The 26,552-nt window shown below is 39.8% G+C and overlaps 1 protein-coding gene across 31 annotated transcripts in view; it reads right to left on the reverse strand.

The window, feature by feature from the left end:
- The window catches only part of HMBOX1 (homeobox containing 1), a 224,162-nt gene that overhangs the window by 140,665 nt on the left and 56,945 nt on the right, over positions 1 to 26,552 (reverse strand). For 21 of the 31 annotated variants that reach the window (XR_011386240.1, XR_007918102.2, XR_011386242.1 and 18 more), the window contains one exon: positions 13,718 to 13,805. The exons of the other annotated variants lie outside the window; for them this stretch is intronic. The gene's annotated coding sequence lies outside the window, so the exon portion shown is untranslated. The remainder of the gene's footprint in view (positions 1 to 13,717; positions 13,806 to 26,552) is intronic. 31 annotated transcript variants of the gene reach the window in all.

Genomic DNA, 26,552 nt, shown 5'->3' on the forward strand with positions numbered 1-26,552 from the left:
ATACTGGTTTGGGCAGTGGCTGATTTATTTCTGATCCAGCTCCCTAATGCACCTAGAGAGCAGTGGAGAATGGTCCAAGTGTGTGTGCCCCTGCCACACACATGGGAGACCCCAGTGGAGTTCTGGGCTTCTGGGTTCCTGGCTTTGGCCTGGCCCAGTTCTGGCCGTTGCAGTCATTTGGCAAGTGAATTGGTGGAAGAAGGATCTCTCCATGTCTCTCCCTCTCACTGTAACTCTGCCTTTTAAGTAAAATAAATAAATAAATCTTTCAAAAATTAATTTAAAAAAAGTCATTAGGAATAACAATCTATGGATATGATGTTACCCATAGGTAAATAAGAACTCAAGCCCCACAGCAGAGTGGGTATTTTTTTTTTTTTTTTTTTTGAAAGGTAGAGATATAGACAGTGAGAGAGAGAGACAGAGAAAAAGGTCTTCCCTCCACTGGTTCATTCCCCAAAATGGCCACCACAGCTGGTGCTGCGCCGATCGGAAGCCAGGAGCCAGGTGCTTCCTTCTGGTCTCCCATGCGGGTACAGGAGCCCAAGCACTTGGGCCATCTTCCACTGCCCTCCCAGGCCACAGCAGAGAGCTGGACTGCAAGAGGAGCAACCGGGACTAGAATCCGGTGCCCACATGGGATGCCAGTGCCACAGGCAGAGGATTAACCAAGTGAGCCATGGCGGCGGCCCCGCAAGTGGGTATTTTCAAGTAAGCTCCAGACATTTCATCATTTTAACATATAATTTTTAGCAAGCTTTAATATCTGATTTCCAAACATAGAACAGATTAGACAATAGTTGGTTGAGAGGATATAAAAAGGCTTAAACACACACACACACAAATGATAGCTACCTGGAAAGAGAAAAGTAAAATAAATGAAAACAGCTATTTAATTAGATATACAAAAGAACAGTGACTCATCAAAAAGAGTAAAGTTTAAGATTTTTGCTTTAGAAAGGCAGGAAACTATGATACTATTTTTTTAAAAAAAGAGATGGTTAAAGAGAAGGTTTAACATTTTAGAATGCCAATCTTGTAAACCATTTTTTCTCTTGAAAAATACCAGATTAGCAAGGATTTATTACATTTGGCTGTGATATGAGAGGCCAATGGAGAGTTTAGATGAAAATAATACGTGACATACGAGGAAAGCACAGAACCACAAATATCAGAACTAAGAACTCATTAAGATTAGAATGCTAAAAATCTCCCAGGTCACTTTGTGGCACAGAAGGTTCAGCCATCACCTGCAGCAGTTTGAGTCCTGGCTACTCCACCTTTGTTCTAGCTCCCTGCTAGCAGGCCTGGGAAAGCAACAAAAGGTGACCCAAGTCTCTGGGCCCCTGACACCCACGTGAGTGACCTGGATGATGCTCCTAGCTTTGGCCTGGATCAGCCTCAGCTGTTGTTGCGTTTGAAGAGTGAGCCAGCAGATAGAAGACCTCTCCCTCTCTTTGTAACTCTGCCTTTCAAATAAATTAAATAAAAAAGAATATTAATCTCTGAAACAATGCCTTTAGATGGTTTAAAACTGACAATACTAATAAAATTTATGCCCCTATAGATAATCATTGGGTCAATGCTTTACACAGAATAGTTCATTTAATCTCACAACACCCTATGGTACATAATTAAGACAAGATACTACATGTCTAAGGTCAATCTGCTAATGAATTTTTCTTTTCTTATTTGAATTGTGGTTGAAATACTGTGATAGGCCTCACCTTTTTTTTTTTTTACAGGCAGAGTGGACAGTGAGAGAGAGACAGAGAGAAAGGTCTTCCTTTGCCGTTGGTTCACCCTCCAATGGCCGCCGAGACCGGTGCGCTGCGGCCGGCGCACTGCGTCGGTCCGAAGGCAGGAGCCAGGTACTTCTCCTGGTCTCCCATCAGGTGCAGGGCCCAAGGACTTGGGCCATCCTCCACTGACTTCCCGGGCCACAGCAGAGAGCTGGCCTGGAAGAGGGGCAACCGGGACAGAATCTGGCGCCCCGACCGGGACTAGAACCCGGTGTGCTGGCGCCGCTAGGTGGAGGATTAGCCTATTGAGCTGCGGTGCTGGCCCACCTTTCTCCAAAATATAAGATTAGGGATTTTGTTTTTAATTTCTCTAGAACAAATGAGTAATTTTGATAGCAACAAGTTGAACATGATTTATGATTAATGCTAAGTATGTCACACACCATGGAGACTTTTATTCCAAAAGAATTCTTTTTTTTTTTTTCTTTTTTTTTTTTTTTTTTTTTTAACTTTTATTTAATGAATATACGTTTCCAAAGTACGAATAATGGATTACTATGGCTTCCCCCCCATACCGTCCCTCCCACCCACAACCCTCCCCTTTCCCACTCCCTCTCCCCTTCCATTCACATCAAGATTCATTTTCGATTATCTTAATATACAGAAGATCAGCTTAGTATACATTAAGTAAGGATTTCAACAGTTTGCTCCCACACAGAAACATAAAGTGAAGAATAATAGATGATTTTTTTTTAATGATGATGAAATCAGATCAGACCTATTGTCATGTTTAATCCCAGTGAGAGTCAAGTTGGGAGTTGATAGTTTCTTTTCTTTTCTTTTCTTTTCTTTTTTTTTTTTTTTTACAGAGGATCAGTTTAGTATGCATTAAGTAAAGATTTCAACAGTTTGCACCCCCATAGAAACACAAAGTGAAATATATTATTTGAGTACTCGTTATAGCATTAAATCTCAATGCACAGCACATTAAGGACAGAGATCCTACATGAGGAGTAAGTGCACAGTGACTCCTGTTGTTGACTTTACCAATTGACACTCCTGTCTATGGCATCAGTAATCTCCCTATGCTCCAGTCATGAGTTTCCAAGGCTATGGAAGCCCCTTGAGTTCTCCAACTCTTATCTTGTTTAGACAAGGTCATAGTCAAAGTGGAGGTTCTCTCCTCCCTTCAGAGAAAGGTACCTCCTTCTTTGAAGACCTGTTCTTTCCACTGAGATCTCACTCACAGAGATCTTTTGCCAGAGTGTCTTGGCTTTCCATGCCTGAAATACTCTCATGGGCTTTTCAGCCAGATCTGAATGCCTTTAGGGCTGATTCTGAGGCCAGAGTGCTATTTAGGGCATCTGCCATTCTATGAGTCTGCTGAGTATCTCACTTCCCATGTTGGATCACTCTCCCCTTTATTTATTCTATCGTTTAGTGTTAGCAGGTACTAGACTTGTTTATGTGCTCCCTTTGACTCTTAGTCCTTTCATTATGATCAATTGCGAACTGAAATTGATCACTTGGACTAGTGAGATGGCATTGGTACATGCCACCTTGATGGGATTAAATTGGAGTCCCCTGGTATGTTTCTAACTCTACCATTTGGGGCAAGTCAGCTTGAGCATGTCCCAAATTATATATCTCTTCCCTCTCTTATTCCTACTCTTATGTTTAACAGGGATCACATTTCAGTTAAATTTCAACACTTAAGAATAACTGTGTATTAATTACAGAATTAAACCAGTCATATTAAGTAGAACAGACAAAAAAACTACTAAGAAGGATAATGTATTAAGTTGTTCATTAACAGTCAGGGCTATGCTGATCAAGTCACCATTTCTCATAGTGTCCATTTCACTTCAGGAGGTTTCCTTTTTGGTGTTCAGTCAGTTGTCACCGATCAGGGAGAACATATGGTATTTGTCCCTTTGGGACTGGCTTATTTCACTCAGCATGATGTGTTCCAGATTCCTCCATTTTGTTGCAAATGACTGGATTTCGTTGTTTCTTACTGCGGTATAGTATTCTAAAGAGTACATATCCCATAATTTCTTTATCCAGTCTACCGTTGATGGGCATTTAGGTTGGTTCCAGGTCTTAGCTATTGTGAATTGTGCTGCAATAAACATTAGGCTGCAGACCGCTTTTTTGTTTGCCAATTTAAATTCCTTTGGGTAAATTCCAAGGAGTGGGATGGCTGGGTCGAACGGTAGGGTTATCTTCAGGTTTCTGAGGAATCTCCAGACTGACTTCCATAGTGGCTTGACCAGTTTGCATTCCCACCAACAGTGGGTTAGTGTCCCTTTTTCCCCACATCCTCGCCAGCATCTGTTGTTGGTAGATTTCTGAATGTGAGCCATTCTAACCGGGGTGAGGTGGAACCTCATTGTGGTTTTGATTTGCATTTCTCTGATTGCTAATGACCTTGAACATTTTTTCATGTGCCTGTTGGCCATTTGGATTTCCTCTTTTGAAAAATGTCTATTGAGGTCCTTGGCCCATCTCTTAATTGGGTTGTTGGTTTTGTTTTTGTGGAGTTTCTTGATCTCTTTGTAGATTCTGGTTATTAACCCCAAAAGAATTCTTACATATACTAGCATACTTGTCAAAATTTTATACTCACAGATTATATATATATATATATATATATATATATATATATCTATCTTCCTACATTTCCAGGGACAGAAAAGCTTAATGGAGAGTTTTACTGATAAAGATCTTCCTGTTATGGATTCTAAAACTGTTTCTTGTAACTTCAACCCACTCATCTGCCTGAATCAATAAAGACTAGATTTTTTTTTTTTGCTTCTCCACAAGGCAACCTTTCAAATATCAGCATAATTTTTGCAAATAGTCTCTTTGCTAAAATCCCGTCTTTTTTTAAAAAAATTTTTTATTTGACAGATAGAGGTATAGACAGTGAGAGGGAAAGAGAGAGAGAAAGGTCTTCCTTCCATTGGTTCACTCCCCAAATGGCCGCTATGGCTGGCGCTGCGCCAATCCAAAGCCAGGAGCCAGGTGTTTCCTGGTGTCCCATGCGGGTGCAGGGGCCCAAGCATGCCCTATGGGTGCCTTTTTTGGGTCCCAGCTGCTCCACTTTCAATCCAGCTCCCTGCTCTGTGTGCCTGAAAAAACAGCTGAGGATGGACCAGTGTTTGGGCCCCTGCACCCAAGTGGGAGACCCAGAACAAACTCCTGGCTCCTGGCATTGGCCTAACCCAGTCCCGGCCACCAAGGCCATTTGGGGTGTGAGGTAGCAGATGGAAGATCTCTTTGCCTCTCTCTCTTCCTCTCTCTGTAACTCTGCCTTTCAAATAAGCAAATCTTAAAAAAAAAGGGGCGGGGGAAGGGTTGGGGGACCAAGTACTATGGAAGACCCAGAGGAAGCTCTTGGCTTTGGATTGGCCCATCTCTGGCCATTGAGGCCGTTTGGGGAGTGAAGCAATGGATGAAAGCCCTCTCTCTCTGCCTCTGAAATAGATAAATAATAATAAAAAAAAATTAGATCCCTAAATGCATTAAATGAAGCATGCTCAGCCTAACCACAGCAGAATGCAAACAAACAATGGGTTTGTTTGTCCTGGACCTAAATTATTTGTCCTGGACCTAAAATTATATTAGATACATGTTCCCATCATCAAGGGATTTGTTGTATACTAAACTTACAGATAATACAGCTTTCTCACCTTCAGTCAAGAAGCATTTGTTAAACATCTATGTATGATACAAATGACTCATCTCTTTTTTCAGGGCTTCCATTTCCTAAAAGCTTTTTAAAAAGCAACATAGTTTCATTTTCATTTTCTTTTTAGCATGTATTAATATTTGACACATTATATATTTTTATTTGTCTAGCACCTGTATTGCTAGTGCCTATCATCTATATCTGCTCCTAAAGTAGCACATAACAAGTTCTGCAACATTTGTTGAACTCAAGAATAGATAGAACAGGATAAAATATTCATATTCTTTATAGCTTCTGGAAAGGAGTTTTTAAGCTTGTTAATTGTCTCTTAGAGTACTTATATCACACTACTAGATGATCTTGGAGTTTTATCCATAAACAGAATGAGTCAGAAGAGCCACAGTTCTGTCACAAATCTTCCAGAATTTACTATAATAATCTAATACAGGAAATGATTACTTTTAAATGTGGTGGGTTTTGCTGTTACTCTTGAATATATTCTCTATTTTTTCCATTCTAAAATAATTATATAGCTGGAAAATAAAATATAGATTTCTCTACTATTAATAGTGGGTAACTGGTAAATTAAATTGAACTATGCCATAAAATGTCACAGAGTACTAACTTAGCCCTAGATCATAGCTGAGGCACCATGTCAGTCTTCAAATGTGTGTGTGATCTACTGATTTCAATCATGAGTACCATCATATCATAGTAAGTTTAGATGTCACTTACCTTGTTATTTCATTGTTTCTAAGAGCTGTAGCTGTGTGCTCTGTAGTTTTATTTCAGACTCATTAATGTTCAAAACAAACCTATGGAGCAACTACTGTTTATAATATAGTATATATTATATATATATATATGGGATAATATAGTATTCTCTTCTATGTAAGTCTCCATTCCCAGGAGGGCACTCCACTCCCAGAAGCGTTCTTACAGTTAAGTTTCACATGAACCTACTCCATGCTTATTGAATTACAGTACAAATACATTAGAGCAGGTAGAACTTTCTCTCCATATCAATTTAGGGCAGTTATTCTCAAATCCTGCTGTCAACCAGTATTATGTGAAACTCTTTCACAAACAGAATCCTACCAGCCAACTCAGTCTACTGAATCTAACCTAAGATAGGGGTCCAAGAATATTTTTAAACAGCTCATGAGATAACTCCTCATGGAAACTACTTATTTAGTGGCAAGAAAAACTCCAATAATGCAATGTCATACCTCTTGGGTAAAATATGATGTGTAAGCATAAAAAAATTTTGAACACAATATCATTATCAAAAATCTTAGCTACCCATACCAATATTCCAAGTTGAATAACGAAATACTTTTCATTACTCATAGTTGATGATAAATTTGATAGGACTTAACAATATGTCTACTTCAAAGGAATTCATATAAGATATTGGTAAATTCATAAGTATTCTAGAACTACTCTCTTTATTCCTCATCTCACATAGTAAATACTTGCCTTAGCCCTTCTAAAATGGAATGCCTTCCTTCTCTTTCTATCAGTTCCTGTGAACTTTATAACACAGCAAATACCCTTTGTAAAGTGTTATAAAACTCTGCTAGTATAGAACAAGGATATTTCTGCTCTCCCATATTAAAATAATTCATACGTATGTATGAGGGTACTTCAAAAAGTTCATGGGAAAATGGAATTAAAAGATAAAGGTATTATGGTGCAAATCATTCTTGCAGTCTGCATAATTTTTGATAATATGCATTTTTTTCATGAACTGTTTGAAGACTCTTCATATGCATGGTTCACAAAACTTTTTTCGTACCAAAATAAAGTTATCTTTTAATTTAGTTTTTCCACAGACTTTTTGAGGCACCTCAATGTTTCTTTCCTCACTAGATTTGTGAGCTTAAAGTCAGGGAATGTTGATGCAGTCTGTTACTACCAATGTGCTACCCACATCAGAAGCAATAAACAAATAAATCTTTCTTACTGAAGAAATTAAATATATGCTTATTTTCTAGCCTCATTCAAGCAAGATAACCAAAAGGGTTAGGAACCTAAAACTTAGTTATCACAAGCTCCTATGCCACCAAATTTTTAAAAATGTAATTGGAATTATTATCTAAGACATATAATAAGCATTTATTAAGTATCCACTATAAGCTAAGTGTTAAGGATACAAATATAAATGAGATTTGCTCTGAAACTTACATAAGTAATGTATACTTGCAGAAACAAAGAGGTACACTACCCTGTCAACAGATTGTTTTTGTTCATTCCCAGCATCCATTAAGTTGTACTTCAGAAAGCCCCATCAACAACTCTTTTTTTTTTTTTTTCTTTTTAAAGATTTATCGGAGTTACACAGAGAGAGAAGGAAAGGCAGAGGTTCACTCCCCAATTGGCCACAATGGCTGGAGATGCACTGATCTGAAGCCAAGAGATAGGAGCTTCTTCTAGGTCTCCCAAGTGGATGCAGGGGCCCAAGGTCTCAGGTCATCTTCTGCTGCTTTCCTAGTCCATAGCAGAGAGCTGGATAGGAAGTAGAGTAGCCAGAAACTTAAACTGGTGCCCATATGGGATACCAGCATGGCAGGCAGTGATTTTACCCAATTAGCCACAGCGCTGGTCTCTCATCAACAACTTATGATTAGTCTTCAAACATCCTCAGTCAATTTACTAGAGGGTGATCACTGAAAGGAGGACAAGGAAGCATAAGATGAGGGAATTCATATACTCTCCATCAGAAGAGAACTGGAGAAGTTTTTTACCTCCCACATCTCAGGAGGATATGCCAATATATAATTCAAAATAGGAATGCTGTCATTCAGACAATATTTCACAACTAAAAGGTGAAGTCAAGCAATTATTTACCCAATATTCTAATAGTTTATTTCTCTGCATTCCTCAGAGTTTATCTATCAAAGTTACTTTAGATTTTATATCACCTGACTGAACGGACATAAAAAGTACCTCAAGTAATGAGAAAAGGTTCTCTATTTGAGTTGTATTTAAAATCCTGGGGCTGGGGCAAGTTTTGCGGTGCAGCAGGTTAAGCTGTCACCTAGGAAGCCCACATACCACATCAGGGAGCCTGGTTCCAGTGCTGGTTACTCCCTGTTTTTGACCCAGCTTCCTGCTAATTTACCTGGGAGGCAGTGAGTGATGGTCTAGGTACTTGGGTTCCTGTCACCTATGTGGGAGATGCAGATGTCCTGACTCCTGGCTTAGCCCCAAGCTGCTGTAGGAATTTGAGAGTCAATCAGTGAATTGAAGGAAGATCCTTCTGTCTTTCCTTATCTCTCTGACACTCTGCCTTCCAAATAAAAAAATTAAAACTTGGGGCCACAGATATGTATCAGCTTTTCTCTGTTTCTCATGTTCCTCCATATTCCCCATCACCTGGTTATTCCCAACAAGATCATGATTCTACTCCAGAATGATAAGGACTTACCTCAATTTTATCTGCTAAAGTCTCCATATATTTCTATTTATGTTCAATATATAATTTCAATATATAATTTATATTCTTAATTATTTCCCATGGTTGACAAGCTCATGGGTTCTCAAAACAATGATAATTATAAACTATAATAACTACACAAATGAACAGTATAAATATTTTTATTTTCGGTATGCAAACAATTTTAACCAGTTCTCATTAAGTATATCTAATTATAGGGGGAGGAATCTTCTTAGATCTTTGAATAACTTCCAGACTCAAAAAAGATTTCAAGTCCTTTATATTACTTCTAACCAGCATTTAAAAATGTGCTAAGTCTACATTCCATTAACTGAATTGTATACTTTAGCAAGGGAACGGTATGGCACATGAATTATATTTTATTAAGGTTATTTCTTTTTTTTATTTTTTTTTTGACAGGCAGAGTGGACAGTGAGAGAGAGAGACAGAGAGAAAGGTCTTCCTTTGCCATTGGTTCACCCTCCGATGGCCGCCATGGCCGGAGCGCAGCGGCCAGTGCACTGCGCTGATCCGAAAGTAGGAGCCAGGTGCTTCTCCTGGTCTCCCATGGGGTGCAGGGCCCAAGCACTTGGGCCATCCTCCACTGCACTCCCTGGCCACAGCAGAGAGCTAACCTGGAAGAGGGGCAACTGGGACTAGAACCCGGTGTGCCGGCACCGCAAGGCGGAGGATTAGCCTATTGCACCACAGCGCCGGCCTATTAAGGTTATTTCAAAGTGAATATATATATATTTCACTCCATATCCAAAAACAGTAAGTATTATTCAGGGCATAATTTCAAAACATAATTGACAGGTCATCATTTTAAACTAAAGTTCACAGTTAGAAAAATTTACTGTACATATAGTGAACTAGAAATATGTTCTGTTGTACTAATCCATTGATTTCCAATTTTCTTCCTACTTTCAGTTCTTATTCTTGTTACATATAGTCAACAAAGTAATTTTTTAAAGATATAAAACAGAGTGGTATGAAGTAATACAAAGAATAAGAAATCTGGAACAAGATGTTTTATGTATGAAACCTGAGGTCCTACCCACAACTTTTTAGAAATTTAATCTTTTTTTTTTTTTTAATTTATTTATTTATTATTTGAAAGGCAGAGTCACAGAGAGGCAGAGGCAGAGGCAGAGAGAGAGGTCTTCCATCCGCTGGTTAACTTTCCAAATGGCCGCAATGGCCAGAGCCAGGCCAATCTGAAGCCTGGAGCTAGGAGTTTCTTCCAGGTCTCCCACATGAGCATAGGGGACAAAGCACTTGGGCCATCTTCTACTGCTTTCCCAGGCCATAGCAGAGAGCTGGATCGGAAGTGGAGCAGCCAGGACTCAAACCTGTGCCCATATGCAATGCCAGCACAGCAGGCGGCAGCTTTACCTGCTACGCCACAGTGTGGGCCCCAGAGCAGTTTAATCTTATAAAATTTCTTAAACATGCTCAGCCTTCGTTTCCTCTTCTGTGAATTATCTGCACCTTAAGGAGTCACTGTAAGGACTAAGTAAGACAGGGTTTAAAAAGGCTCTTTAAAGTAGGTACCCAGAAACATTAGCTCCCTTTCCCTCTTATAAATTTGAATCACCAATTTTTCTAAAAACTTATCACATACTAGGAAAAAACTGATTCCAAAAGTTTAAAAAACAGTAACAATGTAATGGCTTATATTAAAAATGCTTGATTACTAATGGGAGAGTTATTTTTGGAGAGTCAGATTATAATGAGAAAAAGTTGTCTCGTGAATATGCAGAAATCCAGAGCTAGGCAGGTATCTTTCAGCCAAGAACTGCTTGGATAAGGCTTTAGTTCCCCCAGCAACTGTGAGAACTCATTGCCTTAAGTTTCTTTTCAAATTATGTTTTTTTATGGTACTTCTATCCTTTAATTGCTGTAAGTATGGATAAATGACTATCTGAGAAAAAAGCATTAAAGGCAGTAGTTTCTACTCATTTAGAAGGAATTACTTTTTTCTGCCCCAAATTGTGTAATTAACTTTGATGGACTAGGGATAGGTCAACAGGAGTCTCTGACAAGAAACAGAGAAGAGATGACACTGAAAACTGTACACCCTCTCCAGTGAAATTTCTGAAGAATGGAATAAAGACAAGGGCAGAAGTGGAGATCCATTAGGTACCAGTTTTTCTTCCAATGGTAATCATAATCCAAGGTTTGGAGACTTTTGGTTCAAGCTATTAATTCTTCTTCCAAGACTCACAGGAAAAACCCCAAAGAATGCCATGAATGACTTCGGACAGAAAAACTTTCCTTCCTAAGTTTTATTTTAATATTTACCAATTATCTATGATCATGTCTCTCCTGACCTTTCAAACAATGACCAGAATCTAGAAAGAATATTGGTAGAGGTGGAAAGAACAAAATGATTATTAATATGTTCTGCTCCTAGTTGCTAAAAGTCTAACATCCCACACCTCAGGAAAAAAAAATGCTTTTTAGAATCATAAGATACAGTGACTAAGTTAACAGAAGTGTAATGTGAATCTCATGATTCTCTATACATTGTGACTAAAAAAAAATCAAAGCAAAGGGAACTTCAAATGTTCAAGAAGTAGACAATGATGACAGGTACAATTATTTTAACAATCAATGGAACATTTACAAGCAACATGCAGCTGACAAGAGGTGGTGAGGAACTAGAATGAAAATACAGGGAGTCAGAGCCACAGAACTAGCCAAGGAGCTGCCTCTTTATGTACAAGTGCAAACTGGAGGATTAGGGGTGTTAAATAAAAATTACAGGAGGCCATTAATCGGTACCAAGCTCATGAGTAAGTAGTTCCCAACAGACCAAGCAACAAATCAAAATAGAGGGATTCATGCTAAAATTCCAGGTCATCAAGCTGAAACTAAGCTGTTTATCTGGATTAGAAAGAATAACAAACAGATTTCCCAAACAAGCCAGTTTCAACTGGCATGATAATTAAGTTCACTCTACCTTAATCCTTGCACAAAGGACGTACCTGAAGTAATCTGATGGTAGAAATCAGTTATTTTTCTATTGTTCTGTCTCCCTGTCCCCGCCTTGTAAAGAAAGTAACCTTGAAATGATCATCTACTTTTTTTGTTTCTACTGTCTCCAGCCCTTAAATTGTCCATAAAACTAACTTTATCGGCTCTGTTCATTGAAACACTTACTGTATTTTATGGAGTGAAGTACTGTCCTATTCCAGCATTGAAATAAAGCCAACTAAGATCTTCAGACTAAATTGTTGTAATTTTGTCCTTTGATGGGGAATGGATCAATACTGTCAATGTATGTTGTTTGATCTACACAGTATTCAAAAGTTGGGAGACTGCATATAAATATTGAGGCTTTTGTTTTTTTAGAAAATGGCAGCATCTATCACTACTGACTCTGTAGTCCCTCATATAACTCTTACACACAGGGCATGCACTCTCCAGTTCATCACAGGGCAGGGTAAGAAGAGTCACTCTATCACTTCTAGATACCAACTCTGGCCACCCTTTATCACTGAGTTTATATTGTAGTTTGTCCTGATGTAGGCAGGGAAGTATCAATTGTAGTGAGAAGCTGAGGTTTGCCAGATCCCCCAGCCTACCTACCAGACAGTCCCGGCTTATCCATGTGGCAATACTGGTTGGTATGCTCTGCCAATACCACCCCCTTGTATGTACCATCCAAATCCCTTTTCTCTGCATTGCCCAAACTACTTTTCATGCACCACCCAAATCCCTCTTGCCTTCCATGTAGCAAAAGACCACAGATTCAGTGATATTACAAACTCAGAAACAGTGCCAGCTAGAAATATGGCTGCAGGCTGCATCTTCACAATGACATTTAGTCATTATAATGTTATCACAGTAAAATTACCATGGTCAATATTCTCAGTCCCATCATGCACCCTATACCATGCCATTTCCAAGATTTCAAAAAACAAATGGCAGGGAAATGGGTGGTATTCAAGCCCTGCCCCAAATTCTACCCCTTTGAGTACTCAATTAAACTGCACCCCAGGTTAAACCCTCTATGTCTCTCTCTATGTATAAAAGCCTGGCCCCAGAACCTTGTTGACTATAGCAACTCTTGAGTTTGCTTGTATTTGTTCCTTAACAGTATACTTTTGGCTTAAATAAATCTTGCTTCTTTTCTTCCCTTGATCTAAGTATTTTCCTTGAATTCTTTCTCATGTAGAAACAAGAACCTGGACCAAACCTAGCCAGGGGTCACTCTACAACAGTTTCACAATAGAGAAATAATTCTTTATATTTATGTCTCTATGGGAAATGTTGATTGGATTTAGAGTATGCCAACCCCAAATATGCCGCTTTGGCATATTAATTATTTTGAGTTAAGGGCACCTAAAAAGAGCAGATATAAGAAGGGCATGCTGACCTTCCTTTTCTTTCTGAAAGGAGGAAATAAAACTCTCATGTGAAAGGTACCCTCCCTACACCAAGAAGGAAGGAAGATATTCTTATCAACAGAGACAGGGAGTTGAGGGTGACACAAATTTGTACAAATAAACCTTGTTAAATTAACCCTTATCGGCTTAGTCACTTTTCCAAGATTAAAACTGTCCTAGTCCAAACTCTTTTGTGTTGTCACATATTCCCAATTCACTACTCTTTGTCCTAATTTCTTCTTTGGGTCTTCATTTTCCCAGTGAGGACTCCAATGCACATTGAAACTTACTAAATAAAATGTGTATACTTTTCTCCTGTTAATCTGTCTTATGTCAGTTTAATTCTGAGCATTAGCTGTAAGCTCTAAGATAGAGGAGAAATTCTAGGTTCACTAAAGTGTAATGCAAAACAACCTATTTTTTTCTTTTCGTACAGCTGTCTACTTACTTATATTGTCTGGATATTGCCTGAGCAATCATCAAATAAAATCAGATGGTGAGGAAGCAAAGTCACCAAAAGGAGTCCAGAGTGTAAGCTAGAAACAAAGAAAAAATTGTCAGAGTCTAGTATTTGCAAAGGTACCAACTAAACTACAATGCATAAAACTTTCAACCTATCCATTACAAATATGAAGATTTAGCCTACAGATATATTCATGCAGGAGCAAAATAACTGCAGCATTATTTGTAACAGCAAAAGATCAGAAACAAAGTAAATAGCCACCATTAGTAGATGACATAAATAAATCATAGTATAACCATGCAATGCAGCCATAAAAATAATAAGGAAATTCATTATGTGTTAATATGAAACAGACTCCAAGAGAAAAAGAACAAGGAAGAACATAGGGTATATGTTATGTCACTTGTGAAGCAGTAGGGTAGGGAAGAATATTTAAATAAGAATATAGATTTTTTTTTTACTCATGCATAAAATATTTCTGGAAAGGTACAGAAGAAACTGGTAATACTAATTCTCTCAGGAACGGGAACTTGATAAATGAGAAATGGAAATGATAAAGCAATTTTCTCCTGTACACATTTTTGTACCTTTTGAATTTGTAGCAAGTAATGGAAACCTATTCAAAAATTATTTTTTAAAAAGGTAACAAGTTGTTTGAGCAATCCCAAGTATGACTAAGAATTCAACAACTGTCAGAACTAGTGCAGCAATGACTCCTTTGCTTCCCATGTGTGGTAGGTTGTTTTGTAATTCAAGGATGTTGGGAGATTTTAGTAGGAATATAGGGGAGTAGAAGAGTAAGCAGATAAACAGCAAGATGAAATAAGGACAATGGAAGAAATAGCATGGTGTCTTTTTTCATTTAGCTCTTTGAACTGCTTGTGAGACCAGAAGGAGTAAAAGGGTAGATCTAAAAGATAAGAAACCTTTTCTACAGAGACTGAAACTGTGAACACAAATTCCACCACTTTGGTACTTAGGGACAAAATGTGGCAGGGAGAGATGAAAAAAGGTAGCTCTTTAATTCAGTTCTGTACCTCCTGGGCACCTTGAAGACTGGCAGCTCTGATGCACTACGGATAGCATTCCCAGCTCTGTTACTACCCCTCACAGAGGACCTATAGTACTGGAGCCCATAAGGCACACTGTTGTGGCCAATGGGAAAATGGACTTTCCAAGGAGGCTGCAAGAAAGAATATTAACTTGTTTCTGAATACATGTTTCTCTTCCAGGACTCCCAGAAATATCTAACAGGTCTCTGAAGGGGCTGTAAGCAGGAGAGAACTTTATATTCCATCTCTGTCTACCGATGATGAAGCCTAGAAACAATTATGCTACAAAAAGATAAAAATACTATAAAGAGAGTGAAAGAACAGAAAACAATACTCCAGCAAAACAGCCACAAGGAAACTCCTGCTGGATTTTTTTAAAACTCAAGCTACTGCTCACTGAACAAGAAGTGCAAGAGAAAAAAACCATGAGGATGGCTGGAAAGAGGTTACTCAAGGCTCTGCTGGGAACCAACACACTTAGTTATGCAGCACCTACTTTCCAAAGTGAAATCTTTCAACTGCTTTAAAATGTTTCTTTTCTAAGCCATTGAAAGCAATGAGATCATGTTTTTGATTAAGTGCCAGGGCTTTTTTTCCCTCAGCAACCCAGATAGTTGAAGTTAAATGAAGAAAAACTGGAAGAATGAAACAGGGTGAAGGTAAGAAGAATCGGGAAGAGAAAGGAGAGAGGAAGAAAACATAAATGCATTTTAACAAGCTAACAGTAAATTATGGAATAGCCAAATAGTTATTTTGTTTTCTAAATTGGGGATATTTTGCCTTACTCAAAAACAAAATATGGCAACAAGGTATTTATTTCAATTCAATCTATTTAACTGATGTCTTCCTATTTAACTTTATCCATAGTTAGAGTATTACACACAAACCCTTTATGCCCCACAGCACAAAAGTAACAGCTGTAAACACACAAATAAGCCATCTGAAAAAGATGCAGTTTGCAGTAAAACCCTAAGTCTTGTTGGACCATAAAAAATGAACGAATATGAAGGAAGCCTTAGGTAATGTGGGTTCATATGTTTTTCATTAGAGGGAATCAATAATATTCAATATCCTAAACAATGGATAATAAGAGATGTGACTTCTAAAATTAGCAAGAAGGTAAATACACAAGAAATAGAGATTAAACATCTCCAAATACAACTTTTGTGGCTCAGAAAAAATAACCATAACATTGTCCAAGTATTATTATACTTCAAATCCATCACAGTGCCTTCCATCTATTGTAGGAATAAATTGCAACTGTATATTTGGATAACATCTTTATACTTTTCTTTCTCTCTCTCTCTCTTTTTTTTTTTTTTTTTTTTTTTGACAGGCAGAGTAGACAGAGAGAGAGAGAGAGAGAGAAAGGTCTTTCTTTTCTGTTGGTTCACCCCTCAATGGCTGCTCCGGCCAGCGCACCGCGCTGATCCGAAACCAGAAACTAGGTGCTTCCTCCTGGTCTCCCATGGGGTGCAGGGCCCAAGGACCTGGGCCATCCTCCACTGCCCTCCCGGGCCACAGCAGAGAGCTGGACTGGAAGAGGAGCAACCTGGATAGAATCCGGCGCCCCGACTGGGACTAGAACCCGGTGTGCTGGTGCCGCAGGCGGAGGATTAGCCTATTGAGCCGTGGTGCTGGCCACATCTTTATACTTTTCAAAGCACCTTTACATTTCTCAGTTGATGTTCACAATGTCCTTTGAGGTAGGTAGAACAGGTTTCATTGAGTTTTGCAGATATCAAAACAGAAGAGATAAATCACAAGTCAACAAACAATGGCAAGGGAGAGCCACCAGAAATGTATACCTGGTTTTCATGACAAATGTGGTAATGCTATATTAGCTAATGGGGCCACTTTCAATATTGTTTTATGTACAAATACAAAAGCACAAATTGAAATAGAATGAAATTTGTCCCCTGTTGGCACAGTCCCCAGAAAGGAATGAAGAAATCACTAATCATCTCAGCTAGTCCAATAATAAATGGTTTTAGAATCAACTCATGATTGGATTTTTAAAAGTGTATATATACATGATGGAATATTACTTAGCCGTAAAAAAGAATAAAATTCTGACATTCAAAACAAAATGGATAGAACTGGAGAGCATCATGCTGAGTAAAATAAGTCAGACCCAGAACGACAAATATCACATATTTTCTTTTATTTGTGGAAGTTAACAAATAGAGTACAAAAATTATGTGGGGCCATACTATTTGGTATTTTTTAATGATTTATTTGAAAGGCAGAGTACAGCGAGGCAGAGGTAGAGACAGAGAGAGAGAGAATGAGAGAGAGAGAGAGACAGAAAGAGAGAGAGGTTTTCCATCCACTGGTTCACTCCCCAAATGGCCACAACAGTTAGAGCTGCGCTGATCTGAAGCCAGGAGCCAGGAGCTTCTTCTGGGTCTGCCACATGGGTGCAGGGGCATAAGCACTTGGGCCATCTTTTACAAATTTTCCAGGCCACAGCAGAGAGCTGGGTCAGAAGTGGAGCAGCTGGGACTCAAACCAGTGCACATGTGGGATGCTGGCACTGCAGACTGGGACTTTAACCTGCAGTGCCACAGTGCCGGCCTCTCTATTTGGTATTTAACTATAAAGTTGCTTCATTGAATCATACCATGTAAATGACAATATGGTCTTCTTTCCCCACATTATGATCACTGTCATGAATCCCTTTGAAATTAATGTTTTCAAGAAAAAAGAGTATATATGTGTATGTATATAATGTCTACATTTGAAGTAAATGTGAAAGTGTTAAAAAATTGTAAAACAAAACAAAACCCACATAACTCATAATTGATAACAAGTAAGAACAGTGAGTACCCTTTAAAAACATGCCATTACTGGAAAAATACAGTACACTTGAAACCTTCACAGACATGCATACACAGAGATGTTTGTGGATCATTATTCATCAACCTCCTCAGTATGTATTAAACAATGACTGTATTCCAGGAACTCTTCAGCATATGACTTTACTACATATGAAGAACACAGTTTCTATCCCTATGAAGCTTTCAGTTTAGGAAGAATATTTGTTTACTTTACTTGATACATAGTATTTGTACATGTTTATGGGGTACAATGTGGGAGAAGTATTAAATATCACACATATAAATTCAAAGCTGCACTTGTACTGAATGCCATGAGAACATGTCATATGGAAGAACTGGCCTTGTTAGAGAGGCTAGGAAAGGATTCTGACTAAGCTCAGATCTGAAGGGTAGGCACATTATAGACAAAAGAAAGAAAGGAAGTACCACATCCCAGGTGAAGGGAGCATCATGTGTAAAAGACTTATTCTGGGAAGGGCTAGGTAAAATGACAGATTAAAGAGCTTTATGACTAACACAACTGACTGGATTCAGAGCATCCAAAGGTGAGGTCAGGGCTGGTGTTTTCTTAACAAGCTCTCTATGTAATATTAGATACCTTAAGGTTTGAGTGACCTCATTAGTATTCTAATGACTATTTTTTTTAAAGATTTTATTTATTTATTTTAAAGGCAGAGTTAGAGAGAAAGGAAAGACAGAGTTATCTTTCATCCACTGGTTCACTTCCCAAACAACCACAACAGTCAGAGAAGGGCCAGGCCAAAGCCAGGAGCCAGGAGCTTCTTCCAGGTCTCTTACATGGGTGCAGGGGCCCCAAGACTGGGCCATCTTCCACTGCTTTCTCAAGCCTATTAGCATGGAGCTGGATAGGAAGTGGAGCAGCCAGGACTCCAGCACCCATATGAGATGCTGGCACTGCAGATGGTGGCTTAACCCCTGCACCACAGCACTTGCCTAATAATTAGATTCCTAGTATCTACATACTTCATCTGGGAATTGAGGTGGACTAAAAACATTATAAGGGGCTGGTGCTGTGGCAAAGTGGGTTAAAGCCCCAGTCTGCAGTACTGGCATCCCATATGGGCACTGGTTCAAGTCCCAGCTCCTCAACTTTCAATCCAGCTCTCTGCTGTGGCCTGGAAAAGCAGTAGAAGGTGGCCCAAGTCCTTGGGCCCCTGTACCCACATAGGAGAACTGGAAGAAGGTCCTGGCTCCATGGCTTCAAGTTGGCCCAGTTCTGACCACTGTGGCCATTTGAGGAGTGAACCAGTGGATGGAAGACCTCTATCTCTCTGCCTCTGCCTCTCTATAACTCTGCCTTTCAAATAAATAAATAAATCTTTAAAAAAATGCAAAAACAGAGAACTACTTTATCCATCCCATGTTGATAAATTACAAGCATTCAGGGGCACTTTGAAAAGTCATATGATTTATTCATTAATTTTTCATTTTTATTTGAGAGAAAGAGAGAAATATCTTCCAGCTATTGGTTCACTCTGAAAATACCCATAATAGCCTGAAGCTGGGAGTCCAAAACTTAATCCATGTCTTCCACGTGGGTGGTAATGACACAAGTACTCGTGCCATAATGTGCTACAACCCTAGTGTGAATTAGCAGGAATGCTGAACTGGAAACAGAGACGCAACTCAAACCCAGGCAATATAACATGGTATGCAGCACCCCAAGTTAAATCTTTTTCTTCTTTTTAAGATTTATATTATTTATTTGAAAGAATGAGAGAGAGAGAGAGAGAGAGAGAACACTACAGAGAGATCTTCTATCCACTGGTTCTCTCCCCAAATGCCCCTGACAGTCATGGTTGGGCCAGGAGCCAGGAACTCCATCCAGGTCTCCTATGTGGGTGGCAAGGATCTGAATACATGCGGCTTCTTCCACTGCTTTCCCAGGCATATATAAAGGGAGCTGGATCAGAAGCAGAGCAGCCAAGAGGTGAACTGGCACTGCAATATGAGATGCTGACGTTACAAGTGGTGGCTTACCTCGTTGTGCCATAACACCAGCCCCACAAAAATACTGTCCTGAATAGAAGAACTCATTTAGGTGGTGATATTTGCCCTATGTGTTTAGAGGAAGGCTGAATTTCCATAAAGAGGCTACTCCAAAGAAAGAGATGAATCAGTTTGAAAGATATCCTTGCTGCTTCATGGGAATGTGAATATTTCATTTTACTACAGTCCTTCCTAAGTGGTATTTAGGTCTTGTAGATTACAGAGATTTGCTTAATATTATATTCACAACAAATTCTATTTGGCAGCAACCATAGGGCCAATTTTAAAGATAAAGAAAGGCATTTGAGGGAGGATGACTTGTTCATGATCACATTTCAATACTGCTCTCTGGTTTTAACATAGATTCCTCCTACCCATTATGATATAGAACAGATATCAAAGTTTGTTATCTGAAATATAAGGAAGTGAGGAGGTCTGGAATACTAGATATGTGGATAATTTGAGTTATCCTGGCTCTAAATGAAAGTAATTGGCAAGAAGTCCTCTCAGACATTGAGAAAGAGACAATGACAGAGCTGGAAATCTGATGAGATATCCTTGACGACTTCCAATAACTGAGATAATAAAAAGAGTAATGGGGGAGCCAGCACTGTGGCACAGCAGGTTAAAGCCCAGCCTGCCACACCAGCATCCCATATGGGAACTGGTTCGAGTCCTGGCTGTTCTACTTCCTATCCAGCTCTCTACTAATGTGTCTGGGAAAGCAGAGGAGGATGATCCAAGTCCTTGGGCCGCTGTACCAACATGGGAGACCTGGAAGAAGCTCCTGGCTCCTGGCCTTGGATCGGCTCAATGCCGGCTGTTGCAGCCATTTGGGGAGAAATCTCTCTCTCTTTTTCTGTCTCTACTTTCTTTCTAAGTCTTTCAAAAAAATAAGATAAATCTTTAAAAAAAAAAAAAACAATTGTGGCTAAAGCAGAAAAAACATTAAAAAAAAAACATGTAGAGCAATATACTGAGGGGTAAAAATGAAAAGGAAAGGGAACACACACTGCATCTTGAAACAGCACATGCTAATTTTTAAAGTGGTTTTTCAGTTTTCTCTCAGAAGCTGCCTCCAGGAAAACTCGGATGATCATGCTTTCTAAATCTATGCTGTGCTACGCCATTAAGAATATCTATTCTTCTATTCCTTTTCTATACATTTTTTTTTTTTTTGACAGGCAGAGTGGACAGTGAGAGAGAGAGACAGAGAGAGAAAGGTCTTCCTTTGCCGTTGGATCACCCTCCAATGGCCGCCGCTGCAGCCGGCGCACCGCGCTGATCCGATGGCAGGAGCCAGGAGCCAGGTGCTTTTCCTGGTCTCCCATGGGGTGCAGGGCCCAAGCACCTGGGCCATCCTCCACTGCACTCCCTGGCCACAGCAGAGAGCTGGCCTGGAAGAGGGGCAACTGGGACAGAATCCGGCACCCCAACCGGGACTAGAACCCGGTGTGCCAGCGCCGCAAGGTGGAGGATTAGCCTAGTGAGCCACGGCGCCGGCTCTTCTATTCCTTTTCTAATACAGGGGACTCTAAATGATGCTTTAAATAACAGTCTTCTTTTTAAAATAAAAAATAAGCATCTACTTTGTGCAAAATATCAAAGATAAAAGACTACATCTCCAGTTTCAAGGAAATTTTGGCACTATGACTATGTCATACAATTGTACCCAAGAAATGCTGTTGGGAGGTAGATGTTTGCTGCACTAGTTAACTCTATGCTTAGGATGCCAACATTCCATATTAGAGTGCCTGGTTTGAGTCTGAGTCTGAGTGTGGGTTATGCCACTTCTGATATAGCTTCCTGCTAATGTCCACCAGGGAGGAGAAGGGGAGAGCAGTCGATGATGGCTCAAGTACTTGCATTCCTACCATCCACATGGTAGATCTGGATTAAGTTCTGGGCTCCTGGCTTTGGCATAGCCCAGACCTGGCTGTAGTGGGCATTTAGGAAGTGAATCAGAAGACAGAAGATCTCTCTCCTTCCTTCCTTCCTTCCTTCCTTCCTTTTTTTTTTTTTTTTTTTTGTAAAGATTTATTTATTTATTTGAAAGTCAGAGTTATACAGAGAGAGAAAGAGAGGCAGAGAGAGAGAGAGAGGTCTTCCATCTGCTGGTTCACTTCCCAACTGACCACAAAGGCCAGAGCTGTGCTGATCCAAATTCAGGGGCCAACAGCTTCTTCCAGGGTTCACGGTTGCAGGGGCACAAGGATTTGGGCCATCTTCTACTGCTTTCCTAGGCCATAGCAGAGGGCTGAATCAGAAGTGGAGCAGCCAGGACTCAAAATGGCACCCATACAAGATGCTGACACTACAGGCAGTGGCTTCACCCGCTACACCACATTGTAGGCTGCGTGTGTCTCTCTCTCTCTTTTTTTTTTTTTTTTGACAGGCAGAGTGGACAGTGAGAGAGAGAGACAGAGAGAAAAGTCTTCCTTTGCCGTTGGTTCACCCTCCAATGGCCGCCGCGGCTGGCGCGCTGCGGCCGGCGCACCGCGCTGATCCGATGGCAGGAGCCAGGAGCCAGGTGCTTTTCCTGGTCTCCCATGGGGTGCAGGGCCCAAGCACCTGGGCCATCCTCCACTGCACTCCCTGGCCACAGCAGAGAGCTGGCCTGGAAGAGGGGCAACCGGGACAGAATCCGGTGCCCCAACCGGGACTAGAACCCGGTGTGCCGGCGCCGCAAGGCGGAGGATTAGCCTAGTGAGCCGCGGCGCTGGCCGTGTGTCTCTTTTTTATCTCTCTCTCTCTCACTCTGTCTCAAATAAAATAAAAATAAACATAAATAAATAAATAATAAAACCTGTTGGGCTATACTCAAATTTCATGAATAGAACGATTTTTTATCTACACAAGAACTTCAAAACTACCAGTAAGAGAATTCCCTGTTATGTAGAGCTAATGAAAGAAACTGAGTGCCTCCAACTCAAGAATCTATCTGACCTACAGCAACTACTCTAGGAGGTAGTAATATTGTATACATTTTAAGAATTTTTCTTAAAGGTAGGCAAGAACAGAGGTTAAAAATAATGACTACCTGCCAATGAGAAAAAAAGAATTTCAATGAAGAAGGATAACAAACAATAATAACTTACTACCACAACTTAAAGGATTGAGGGTATCTTATTCTGTGAACGGCACTTCAAACACTTCAAAAATTCATGGACGGATCAGCATTGTGGCCCAGATGATGAAGCCACCGCTTGCAACACTGGCATCTCATATAAATGTCAGTTTGAGTCCCAATTATTCCACTCCCAATCCAGGTCCAGCTACTGAGCCTGGGCAGGCAATGAAAAATGGCCCAAGTACTTGGGCCCTGTCATCATTCATGTCAAAGACTTGGATGGAGTTCCTGGCTCCTGGTCAGGCCTGTCCCAGCTCTGGTTATTGTGATCATTTGGGGAATAAACCAGCAGATGGAAGATATTCTCTCTCTCTCTCTCTCTCTCTCTGTCACAATGCCTTTCAATAAATAAAATCATTTAAGAACTTCATGAAAAATGAAATTGAAAGAGGTTTATTTTGATGCAACATGTGTTAATTATAATTTTTCATAATATGCATTTCCACGAATTTTTTGAAGAGTCCTTTTACAGAATTGCTGATATTCATATCAAAAACTCCAGAACCATTTTATAAATCTTTTTTTTTTTAAAGATTTATTTGAAATAGTTATAAGAGGCAGAGGCAGAGAGAAAGAGAGAGCGAGAGAGAGAGGAGTCTTCCATTCGCTGGTTCACACTCCAAATGACTGCAACGGCTGGAGCTGAGCCAATCTGAATCTTAGAGCCAGGAGTTTCTTCTGGGTCTCCCACGTGGGTACAGGGGCCCAAAGACTTGGACTATCTTCTATGGCTTTCCCAGGCCATTAAGCAGAGAGCTGGATTGGAAGTGGAGCAGGTGGGACTCAAACTGGCGCTCATATGGGATGCTGGCACTGCAGGCAAAGCTTTACCTGCCATATCACAGAGCCAGCCCCTTATAAATTTTTTCTATCCCAACTGTATATCTGACTACCAATCTTACATCATTCCTCTTGTCTGGTTAACTGAAAAATGTGGTATACCAGCATCTTAAAAAAAAAAAATACAAAGGTAAGATGACAGGCTAGTTTTTCTCTTAATTTTTTTTGTAAATTATTTACCTTAAAAATTTATTTACTTGGAAGGCACAGATAGACATAACATAGATCTTCCATCTTCTGGTAAATTCCCCCAAAACCTGCAATAGCCAGGGCTTGGCCAGGCTGAAACCAAAACCAGGAGACCCCAAAAATTAATGAGGATCTCCCATGGTGGTAGGGACCAGACTACTGGAACCATCACTTGCTGCCTCTGTGGCTGTGTATTAGTAGGAAACCTTTATCAGAATTGGAGCTGGAACTTAAACTCTTAAACTCAGGCACTCTGTGGATACAGTCATTCCAAGCAGCATGTAAACTGGTAGACGAAATACTCATTCCTAATTTGCTTTTGATCTTTTTGATATTGCTGTCTCATATTCCATCTACCTAAAATGAACAATATTATACTTAAATTGTATTAAATAAATTTTTATATTATCTGTTTTCATATTGAAGTATTCACAGATTAATCTTTTCCATTTTTCTTTCTTACAAAACCCTTACTTTGGTTTTCTAAAAGTGGCACTGGTTAGTATTTTTTGACCTTTCAGCTCAATGGTCCTTGACAGAAAAAAAGATTTTTAATCTCTGTAATATATAAAGTTTTCAACAAAGTTACCAAAAACATACACTGGAGAAGGACAGTTTCTTCATAAAATGGTGTTAGGAAAACTAGACAGCCACATGCTTAAGATTTAAGCTTCACACAAATCTCTCACCCTGTGAAAAAAATTAACTCAAAATGGGTCAAATAAAGTCAACTCAAAATGGGTCAAGGACATAAATTTTAAGACCTCAAATGAAACTTAGGGGAAACACTTTAAGTGTCGCTCCCCCTCTTCATGGAGGAACGACACTAAACCCTGCCTAGGCTTCATATCCGAGTCACGGCACCATTATGTCATTCCCCGTCTTCGTGGAGGAACGACACAGGACCCTGCGCTGTTCTTTTGTCTGCTCGGCCCTCCCCGGGTTTGCTGCTGGTTCTTCCCGGGTTGGCTACTGTCCCTTCCACCTCCGTGGAAGGGCGGTTCCCCCTAGCCACTTTCCCCACTTCCGCGGGGGAGCGGCATACCACCGGCCGGCTCTCTCTCGGGGGCTGCACAGGTGTTCCCTCAGATGTTCCCCTTAGATGTTCCTGGTGCATGTTGTCTCTCTCCTCCTTTATAGTCCTCTTCCGCCAATCCCAACTCAGCTGCCCACACGCCAAGTACGCTGCTCTCCTCCAATCAGGAGCAGGATCAGCTCCTGGAGGTCATCACTCAAGTTGGCAAGAGGCAGCTGCGTAGAAGCTGTTTTCTCCTCTCCCAGCGCCATATTGTGGGAGAGCAGATGCATAGAATAAGTCTTAATTCCAGTAACTCAGTCCAGTCCGAGTTGCTCCCCACATTTAAGAAGAAAACATAGGGGAAACATTTTAAGACACAGTACAGGCAATGTTTGTGGGGTTTTTTTTTTTTTGTAAGACCCCAAAAGCACAGGAAACAAAATCAAAACTAGACAACCAGGATTATATAAAACTATGAAGATTCTGCACAGCAAAGGACACAATCAACAAAATGAAGAAACAACTGACAGAATGGGAGAAAAAATTTACAAACTATTCATCTGATAAAGGATTAATATCCAGAATATGTAAATAACTCAGAACACTCAACAAAAAATGATAAACAATCCAGTAAAGAAATGTACAAAGGATGCGAATAATCATTTCTCTAGAATACATAAATATGAATGGCCAACAAATTATGAAAAAAATGCTGAATATCCCTAGTCAATCAAAACCAAAATAAGGTATCCTCTCATTCCAGTTAGTTTGGTTATTATCAAAAAGGCAATAATACTGGCAAGGATGTGGAGAAAGAGAACTCTTACACATTTGTTGACAGGAATATATGTTAATATAGCCATTATTGAGCATTCTCAATATGGAGGTTCCTCAAAAAACTAAAACTAGCTTTACCATATGACTCAGATATCCTGCTTCTGGGTATATACCCAAAGGCAACATCAGCTTATAAAAAAAATACTTGTATTCCCATGTTCACTGCAGCACTACTAAAAATAATGAAGAAACACAATCAACCTAGGTGTCCCAATGATGAATGAACATTTAAAGAAAACATGGTACATATACACAATGAGATGTTATTCAGCCACACAACAGAAGGAAATCCTCTTATTTTCAGTGAAATGTACAGAACCTACCAGAGTTTATTATATTAACTGAAATAAGTCAGGCACAAAAAGAAAAGTATCACATGTTCTTTCTCATATATGGAAGTAAAAAAACAAAACAAAACAAACAAACAAACAAAAACAACAAAAAAAACCAGTTGATCCAGCTGGTGTTGAGGCATAGAAGTCAAGCTAACACCAGCATCCCATATGGGTACCAGTAGAGACCTAGCTGTTCCACTTCTGATCTGGCTCCCTGCTAGTGCACCTGTGAAAACAGTGGAAGATGGCCCAAGTACTAGGAGACCTAGACAGAGTTTCAGGCTCCTGACTTCATGGCTTGGCCCAGCTCCAGCCATTGTAGTCTTTGTTGAAAGGACTGATGGAAAATCTCTCCTTCTCTGTCTCTCTCACACCCACTCACTGCAACTCTGCCTTTCAAAGAAACAAATCAATCTTAAAAAAAAAAAAATGTTCATCTGAACTTAGAACAGTGATCACTAGAGGTTAGGAAGGGGGGGAGAGGGAGAGGCATACAGAGAGGTTGGATAACAGATACCAAAACATTGTTTGAAAGACTGAAAAGTAATAGGGTCTAGTGTTCAGCAGAA

This window comes from Oryctolagus cuniculus, chromosome 2 (genome assembly GCF_964237555.1).
Source record: "Oryctolagus cuniculus chromosome 2, mOryCun1.1, whole genome shotgun sequence".
NCBI lineage: Eukaryota > Metazoa > Chordata > Mammalia > Lagomorpha > Leporidae > Oryctolagus > Oryctolagus cuniculus.